We start from the raw sequence: 9,325 nt of genomic DNA, 5'->3' as shown, positions 1-9,325 counted from the left end.
ACTGTTGTCCTGTGTTCTAAGAAGTGAATCAGAAGGGGGCCATCTTGGTCAAAGAAGAAATTCAGCAAAACCTTTCCTGCACACATGTGGGTGGCCTTGGCTTTTTCTGGTGGTGGTGAGCCTGGATGCTTAAACTGGAGACTTTGTAGTTTTGACTCTGGTTCGAAGTGATGACACCATGACTCATCCCCAGCCATCCCTCGTGCCAGGAACGCATTCCCTTCCCCAGTATAGCGCTGCAGGGGAGCAAGACAGTGGGCCAAAATGGTTCAAATGGCTCTAAGCACTATGGGACTTAACAGCTGAGGTCATCAGTCCCATAGAACTCAGAACTACTTAAACCTAACTAACCTAAGGACATCACACACATCCATGCCCGAGGCAGGATTCGAACCTGCGACTGTAGTGGTCGCTCGGTTCCACACTGAAGCGCCTAGAAGCGCTCGGCTCCACCGGGCGGCACAGTGTGCTATTCGACATGTTTCCTGGTGTGATTGAAGACTATGGGCACCCATTGGGCACACACTGTGCATGTGCAGTCGTTCCTTCATGATGGTGTGAACACTTCCGATGCTCAATCCGACCACTGTCACTCTGTGGTCCTCGGCAATTAGTGCATCCACCAGCTGGACGATCTCGTCGGTAATGCAGTGTGGTGCTCCAGAGCGTGCATCATCGGGTAACCACACCTGTCCTTCCCTGAAGCGCGTGTGTCACGACTTGCAGTGTTCGTTGTACACTTGTGACATTCGTCGATGAATGTCCGCTCCTCGTACTCCTACCGCTGTCAGAGAACGAACAAGACCTCTTTGCTCTTCTTTTGAAGCCTCCAAGCCCGCCGGGGTGGCCGAGCGGTTCTAGGCGCTACAGTCTGGAACCGGGCAACGCTACGGTCGCAGGTTCGAATCCTGCCTCGGGCATGGATGTGTGTGATGTCTTTAGGTTAGTTAGTTTTAAGTAGTTCTAAGTTCTAGGGGACTGATGACCTCAGAAGTTCCATAGTGCTCAGAGCCATTTGAACCATTTGAAGCCTCCATGTCACAATGCGACTGGCAGCGTTGGATGATTGATGTATGCTGCTGCTAGCTCTGTGTAGTCACGTGATGTGCATGCGTGCCAGCTAGCGACATGCAGTGAACTTCTACGCTCTGATGGGAACCACACTTCGTTCCACACGCCACAATATTACCCTCCTGTCACCCGTTTATGCATTCCAGACTCTGGCTCGTTTCATTTTGAACTTCCCTTATATTAGTTCAATTTATTAGATAAGTGAATAAAATATTTACTTACCTCAGAAACATTTTTTTTTTTTTTGCCAAAGAAGAGTGTAGAATATTTGCAACTGTTATTGAGTATGAAAGCATTACTTGATGCTTACAGTCACAGATTGTCCTCTTGAAGTACGAAATGCAACATTTATGGAAGTGTTCAGCAGAAACTTTAACTGTCACTGTCCTACATGATGGACTGCTGCAGCTGAGGCTTCGAACGGTGGTGTTAGACACTGTAATGACCTCAGTGTGAGGTTGCTGCTATGCTGAAAGGGGAGGTGTAGGTTCCAGGAGCGAATCCGATTCGTCATTGTGGCTACAGCGACTCCTCGCTGATGTCCGTGGTATCGATTCACGGTGCCCACTTTGGTGTTGTACCGCGATCTCTGAACGACACCACAATCTGTATATATTTTATCATGTGTTAGAAGAGTAGGCCGCTAAACTCTAAAATATATACAGGTGGTAGTTTTACACTTAAAAGAGTAAAGTAACAGCTTTAAAATACATTTCCTGCAAAAGCAGTGAAGTGCCCAGAGTGGGAGAGAAGAACCGAAATGAAACTTGATAGAGAGGTATCTGATGTTATTTCAGTGATTACAAAGAACTTGACAACTTGAATCCACTTATCAATACGATTTTCCATTCCCTCTGGCCTCAACGCATGCAGTGATTAGGTTCAGTAGGGTCTCACTAAGACACACATCTGTTGCTACAGATCCTTCATTTACTGGATACTGGCACTGGGATGGAGTACACGTCTGTACTGGTTCCACACATGTTCTATCAAGGACAGACCTGCTAATCTCACTGGCCACAGGAGTACCTCAGTATCACACAGGCAATTCTTAGACACACCTGTCATGTGTGGATGAATACTGTCCTGTTCAAAAGTGGCACCACAATACTCGCATGGAAGGTAACACATGAGAAAGTAGGATGTTCGTGAGGTACCCCTCTGCCGTCAGAGCTCCATCAGTCACTACCTGCCATGGCAGTAAATCAGACCTCACAGTTACTGCATTGTGACGCCAGAAGTAACACAGCCCTGCCTCTTTGTAACATCGGAAGAATGGTTATCTGGCATAGTGTAGAACCATGATTCATCACTTAACACATCATCAGTTCATGTTTCCCAGTCAGGGCAACAGACAACTGCAAACGTAGCAATTTATGCTGTGAAGTTAACAGAAGCCTATGCATGGGGTGGTATTTCCATGGTACAGCTGCTCCTAGTCTCCGACGGTTAGTGCAGGGTGACACAGAATGTTGGAGGGATTCCGATGCGTCTTCTCGGATGACAGGTCCAGATGTGAAAGGGTGGCAATGTGCTTGGGCACAATCCAGTGTGTTCGACCACAACCTCGACAACGAATGTGCCTGCCCTCACATTCCCAATCAGTTTAGTGTCAGGCAGCTGCCACATCTGGAAGCCCCAAAAATCTGGATAATGCACTATTCAATCAGCAGCCAATAGAGACCCACAATGAGGTCCCTTTCTAAGTGTGTCAGTTGCTGATAATGCTGCCTTACACAGGTGCCTGGCATCTTAGCACATGGTATCTCCACGTCCTTCACAGTCATCACTCAACACCTGAAGCTGTTCACACCCTTTATACGCTCTACGAGGCCTGGTAATAATAAACTTGAACAGTACTAACGCACTGTACTGCCGTTCTACCTGCCACAGAGAACTTCAACTCTGATCATTTACACATGTACTGATACACGTGTGTGCATGTACGAAGTTACTCTAACATCTGACCATGTCTTCTGTATGCTTCACAATTTGTAGCAGACACTGTACAATAAAAAATTATACGTATAGATGATTTTCTAAGAAATTCAAATAGCGATAGTGGCGAGACACGTTCAGCAAGTCCCTCAAGGTCAGCTGCCACTAGATTCTGTGGGTGTAGCGAGGAAGGAAGGAAAGGAGGAAGGATGGAGGGAGCCTACAAACAAATGGCTTGCTATGTCTGGGAGTGGAGGGATGATTTTGGGCTGGGAAGTGAGATGGAGGCCGGAACAGAAAGAAGAGAGGGTGGGTATGGAGGCTGGGTGAGCTTTGATCTAAGACAAGGTTATGGTTACAAGAGATATAACAGATAGGGAGGATAGATGTCACGGTGGATTTCTGTGTCAATAGGCTGGAGTCTGCTTTCGGATAGGATATGGAGGGTGTGGAGGTGGAGGCAGGGTGGGACGTGTTCCTATAGTCATGGCAGAAGCCCCGGATTGGCAAGGTTGAAAGATCCTATGCAGACAGCTGGGTTACGGCTGTCGTGTTTCCCTAAGATTCATTATCAGTGAATTGTGTGTAAATATTGTCGATGAATCGCCAGCCGGGAAACTGCCAGAATCTGTGAACGTCGAAAAAAATTCGTTAAGAGATATGGCAACAGTGCGCAATGACTTGGTAATCTCGGATGTTCTTGCTGAAGCGGTGAAATACATTGCATTCCAATTCTAATCCACTGATAACTCACTGGAGTTTTCAGAAGCAAAGAATGAAATAGGAGCATCCATTGCATACTGGATATCGATTATATTTGGTGGGGATTTTTCCTTTCTAATGCCGACATGGACATAAAAAGTAGCTGGAATTTATGGAAACAGATTATGCAAACAAAACTGTCGCTAAACTTCTGTACACAATTTTGAAACAAAAATTCCACGAGATTCGTGACAGTTACTATTGTGTGTGTGTGTAAGAACACGAATATTTTGTAAGAATTAGGCATCTAAAGCAAGAAGCTAAGTTGGAATCCGTGAAGAAGTGTAACGCAAGAACAAAGCAACTAATGACTGCGTCCTGATTTCCTAAACGTTTTTCCCCTTCTGTTCTACCCTCTCACAGTCCCAACATACTCTTCAATCCAACATCAACCATTTCACCGCTTGGTGCAACCAGTGGCTTCTTTGCTTGAACCCTTCCAAGACCCTGGTAATCATCATAGGACATACCACCCCATCCTTCTGGCTCCACGATTTTTACCTTACCACAGTGATACTATCCACGTCACTCCTACCTTAAAATAATTTGGCCTCACCCTCAACTGTCTCCTCACCTGGACCCCCTATCTCCTTACAGTACAACACAAAGCCTACAGTAGACCCTGCCTCCTGAAACCCCTCTCTGGTCGGACATGTCGGACATGTGGACTGCATTCTTTCACCATCCTTCATATCTACAGATCCTTGATCTGTTCCATCCTTTGCTATGCCGTCATCACCTAGATTTCCACCCTACCCAGATTCTATAAGGCTCTACAAATCCTCAAACACCATGCACTCTGCCTCGCTTTCTGTATTTGCCTCGAGTCTCCCACAAGGGTCCTGTACGACCTCATCCCCTTTGGGCATCTTCTCCTTTCCCTCAGATACATCCAAACCCAGTACATCGCCTGCAGAGTTGATCCCCCTCATCCCCTGCTGTTTCTTATTCTCTCAACCCCCAGCTGTTTGCACACCTTTACTGTTTTCCTCCATCCTCTCTTCGTCTCCACACCCTCCATCTCCTTTACCAAAGCACTTCCAGCACTTACCACTTCCAGATGATGAACTTTGCTCTGACATCTACCCCTCCTACCAACACTAACCCCACCTTTTCCCCTTCCCTTGGTCTTGTTTCTTCCTTCCTTCCCTTCAGCAATGGGACAAAGGGGGGGGGGGCACCACCCCAAAGTACCGTTATCCAAGATGGTGATGATGACGTCATCCAAATGGCGGTCATAACGTCATCCAAGATGGCGGATTTTGGTGGGAAGTTCGTATTTTGGCGGGAAGATAGGTCAATTTAGCTACCTCCACAAACCCCCCTCCCCGCCCCCAGAAAATTGGCGGGAAGTTCAAATTCCAAAAGGATAATGCATCATACCTCTACCAACCTAAGAAATTCGCAGGAAGATAGGTCGCTTGGTATAACACTACTAACCTAACTCACTTGACCACCACCTCATCCTAGGAACTGGCACCAAGTTTTAATTTTGGTGGTAAAGAAAGGTCAATTCATGTATCTCTACTAAGCTAAGAAAATGGCTGGAAAGAAAGGTTACCTCCACTAACATAAGCCACCCAACTGCCACCTCCTCCTCGGGATTCGTGGGAAAAGGACTTTACCAGTGGTGGATGAACTTTATTTTGCATTTGAAAGTCTTTATTTAAACAATTTCATGGTGTACAGCCATCCAGTGTGTTCGCCACAAGGTCCGAACTCCAACTGACCCATTACACAGTACTGCCACCACAGGGCGCTGTCATCTGTTCTGTGATGTAACGCAAGATGGCAGTCTGCGGTGGGGGAAAATGGCGGGAAAAGGACTCTGCCTGTGCTGGACATGAGTCTCTATTTTGCAGGCAGTCTCTCCACCATGAGATAATAGAGTCCAACTGACCTAGTACACAGTACTGCCACTAGAGGGTGCTGTCATCTCTCCTGTGATGTAATCCACGATGGTGGTCTGGAGGGGGAAAATGGCACGAAAATGACTCAGCCTGCGCTGGGCTGCTGGGGGCAGTAAGGAAGGAGTGTACTCTATTTATTTTGGAACAATTTATTTACGGATGGAGTATATTTATCACACTGGTACAGAACACACACTCTGACATGCTTGGGGTCATGCCACACAACCCACAGACCTGTAAATTACTCCTAAATAACGCTCTGCAGATACGCAATCAGCTCCTAAATTACCGAAATAATTTCAGTACAGACATGCAACTCCTAAATATCGCAGTACAAAGATGTGCAGACACGAAATCAACTAGCAAACTATCCGAATAAAGCAGAGCACAGCCCACGGACCTACTCACAAAATAATGCAACAGACACCCAAACAACATACACAGACACCGCCCACCGCCCCCTGTCCACTAGGCCACATAGGAGGATAACGACAGCCCCTCAAAGCGACGCGGCCGTCAGTTGTCAAACCACACACAGGTGCCCGTTCGAGTTCTGCATGCACGAGGTGGCGACATCTATTTCATACTTGATACCTGAGGAATCCCTCTCGAAATACGTGTTCACCTAGGCACCGTTGCTAACGTGACCAGACGGGAGCGAGGACTTATTTACAGAGTGCAGACACTCCAAGCTGGGACGAGTGTGCATGGGTTCGGCACTACCCTCCCTCTACCTGTGGTCTGGCGAAGACGCTGCAGAAACCCGTACCAGAATAGCACAAGCTGCTTTCACCCTAGCGATACTAATGGATCATGCGTGACGTGTGGCTGATGCATCGCCACACGTAGCTACTTACCATCGCAAGCGCTTCTAGCAATGCCCTCAATGTTATACTGAAGCAACATGGCTATGTAAAATAATAACCAAGTCGAACTCTAGCAAAATTGCATAGTGTCCCAGAAATACTTAATGTGCACTTTTGTAGGAGTTTTCATGATGTCTCAGCTTGTGTGCACGGAAAATCTTGTACTAACAGAATCAGTTTGCAAAAATAGCGCAGAATAACATCGAATGCACTCTTATCAGCGTCCTAACGGGATACCCTGTCCATCACTTGTTACCCTTCCCGCTTTTAAAACACACAAACGTTCCCACCGCTATGTAGAGACTCCTGTATCCCATCACAAACGATGTCTTGTGAATGAACCGAGCATTATGATTGGCTCTTATCGAATTTACACACTGAATTACTGATGCTGCCAGTATCGAAGGACCATCCACCTTTTCTTTCTTTCTGCAGACGAGACTTTCAGCGGTAAAATTATTTTGCACAGATCGCTAAATTTAACATAGGCTTTTGTGACAAGTGAAGAGTTTATAGATACTGTTAATATTTTTGAAGCTAACGAAAAGTAAGTGATTTTACAACAATGGAAAACATTTGAAACTTTGTAATTAATGAAAACACTAATAATTTTGTAATGAAAGAAAAAATATAGAATTTTTTTGAAACAAATGAAAGTTTTAGGAAGCTTCCTGCTGACTTTTTATTGGGTCACTAGTCTTCTGAGTTATTTGATGAGACTTACCACTATGTCATCTCGTGTGCCACACTCTTCATCTCAGAGTAGCACTCGCACCCAATATCCTTAATTATTTGTTGGGTGTGTAAAAATACCTGACTACCATTACCGTTTTTGCCCACTACAGCTGCCTCTAGTACGGTGGATGTTATTCCCAGACATTTTAACAGGTGTTCTATCATCCTGCCGCTTCTTTTTGTCAGTGTCTTGAATTTATTCTTTTCGTCTTCTATTCTGTGACGAATCTCCTCATTTCTTATCAGTCCATATAACTTTATACATCCGTCTATAGCAGCACACACCAAATGCTTCGATTCTCTTCTTTTTAGGTATCTACTTTTCTAAGCAATTCTATGCCCCAGACGCATATCCTCAGAAATTTCTTCCTCATATTAAGGCCAATGTTTAGTACTAGTAGACTTCTTTTGAGCAGGAATGCTCTCTTTGCTTGACCTAGTCTCCTTATTATGTCATCCTTGCTTCGTCTGTCACGCATTATTTTCCTTGCAAGGTAGCAAAATACTTTCACTTCGTCTCCTTCATGATTCCCAGTTCTACTGGAGGACACAGATTTCGTTTCTGCTACTCCTTATTATTTTCGCCTTTCTTCAGTTTACTCTCAGTCCATAGTTTGTTTTCAGTATTTTGTTTATTCTGTTCAATATGTCTAGTAACACATTCTCGTTTTCAGAGAGGATAGCAATGCTATCAACGAATCGTATATTTGATATTATTCCTCAATGAATTTTAATTCACTGCTAAACCTAAGTTTTATTTCCGTCATGGCTTCTTCGATGTTGAGATTTAACAGTGGAGGAGAAAGACTACATCTCTCTCTCGCAATCTTTTTAATCCGAGCACTACATTCTTGGTCTTTTATTATCATCATTCTTCTTGGAGTGTGTACATATTGCCTAGTATCTGTCTTGCCCTACAGCTTATTCCCATTTTTTCAGTATTTCGAACAATTGGATGCCCCAGTCAACATCCAGAGATAAGTGATTTGCTTGATTGCTTCTGTTGGAGGTAAAATTGATACCTCTTGTACGGTGGCTTTGATTCATGCACATGTCTGGCGCTAGTTCCACCGTTTCTTTGTTGTTAAGAGGTTGCATATGTGATGTTGTAATTGCTACTGTCAGAGAAGTGTATCCCATTCGTGGGTGCAGGGAAAGGAGTAGTAGAGCCTGTGGGATTCTTAGGAAAGAAGGACAGCCTGTGGAAGAAGAGTAGAATGGTGAGGATGTATAATTTTGGTGGGAACATGAGCATCCACAGTGTCAGTGATGGTCTTCTGGAGAAAAGGTGAGGCATGGGTGATGTCAGTGGCATGTTGGAAGGTAAGTTGGTGGCTGTCAGTCTGAGTGGCAATAGGTTTGCAGTAGATACCCCAGTCAGCTCAGTGGCCAGTAGTGACCCCACATCGCACTAGGGGTGGGACATGAAAATGCAATGAGGATGTTGGGGGAAGTGAGGATGACATTGGGGTGTAGTCACTTTTGAGATGGGTGTGCCATAGCAGGAAACTAGGTTGCCTTGGAGAGTAGCGAGAAACTGACGCCACTGCTGAAGGTTGGCAGAGTAGCGGTATTGGATGCTGAGATCTGCAGCAATCACATACGTGGAGAAAGTGCAGTCAACATGGGAGATGAAGTCATAGGGGAGAGGAACTACTGGACAGACATAGACTGTGGCACAGGTGACACTGAGGGAGGCAAAGAAGATGCTGAGGATGAGGTGTTCAGTTGGTTCCTTAAGAAGGGGCTGTGACCATACAGGGATATGCTTGAAGTGGCCAGTAGTGGCCCCACAGCACACTAGGGAAAGGGCCATGTCAATGCACTGAGGAAGGTAGGGGGGATGTGGATAACATGGTGACGATATAAGAAGTTTCCATTAAGGATGAAGGAGTTGACTTGGCGCTAGGACAGGCGATCCATGAAAAGGTATTTGTTGGCAGGGAAGGACCGGATGTTTTGGTAGAGGAGACAATACTGTTGGTAACCCATGGTGAGGAGGGGGAAAGGGAGTGGAGGAAGGAGGAGAGAGGCTTAAATGAG

Source organism: Schistocerca gregaria, chromosome 1, assembly GCF_023897955.1.
Source record: "Schistocerca gregaria isolate iqSchGreg1 chromosome 1, iqSchGreg1.2, whole genome shotgun sequence".
In the NCBI taxonomy this organism is placed as follows: domain Eukaryota; kingdom Metazoa; phylum Arthropoda; class Insecta; order Orthoptera; family Acrididae; genus Schistocerca; species Schistocerca gregaria.
The sequence above is the reverse complement of the archived record's forward strand: the minus strand, read 5'-3'. Positions refer to the sequence as shown.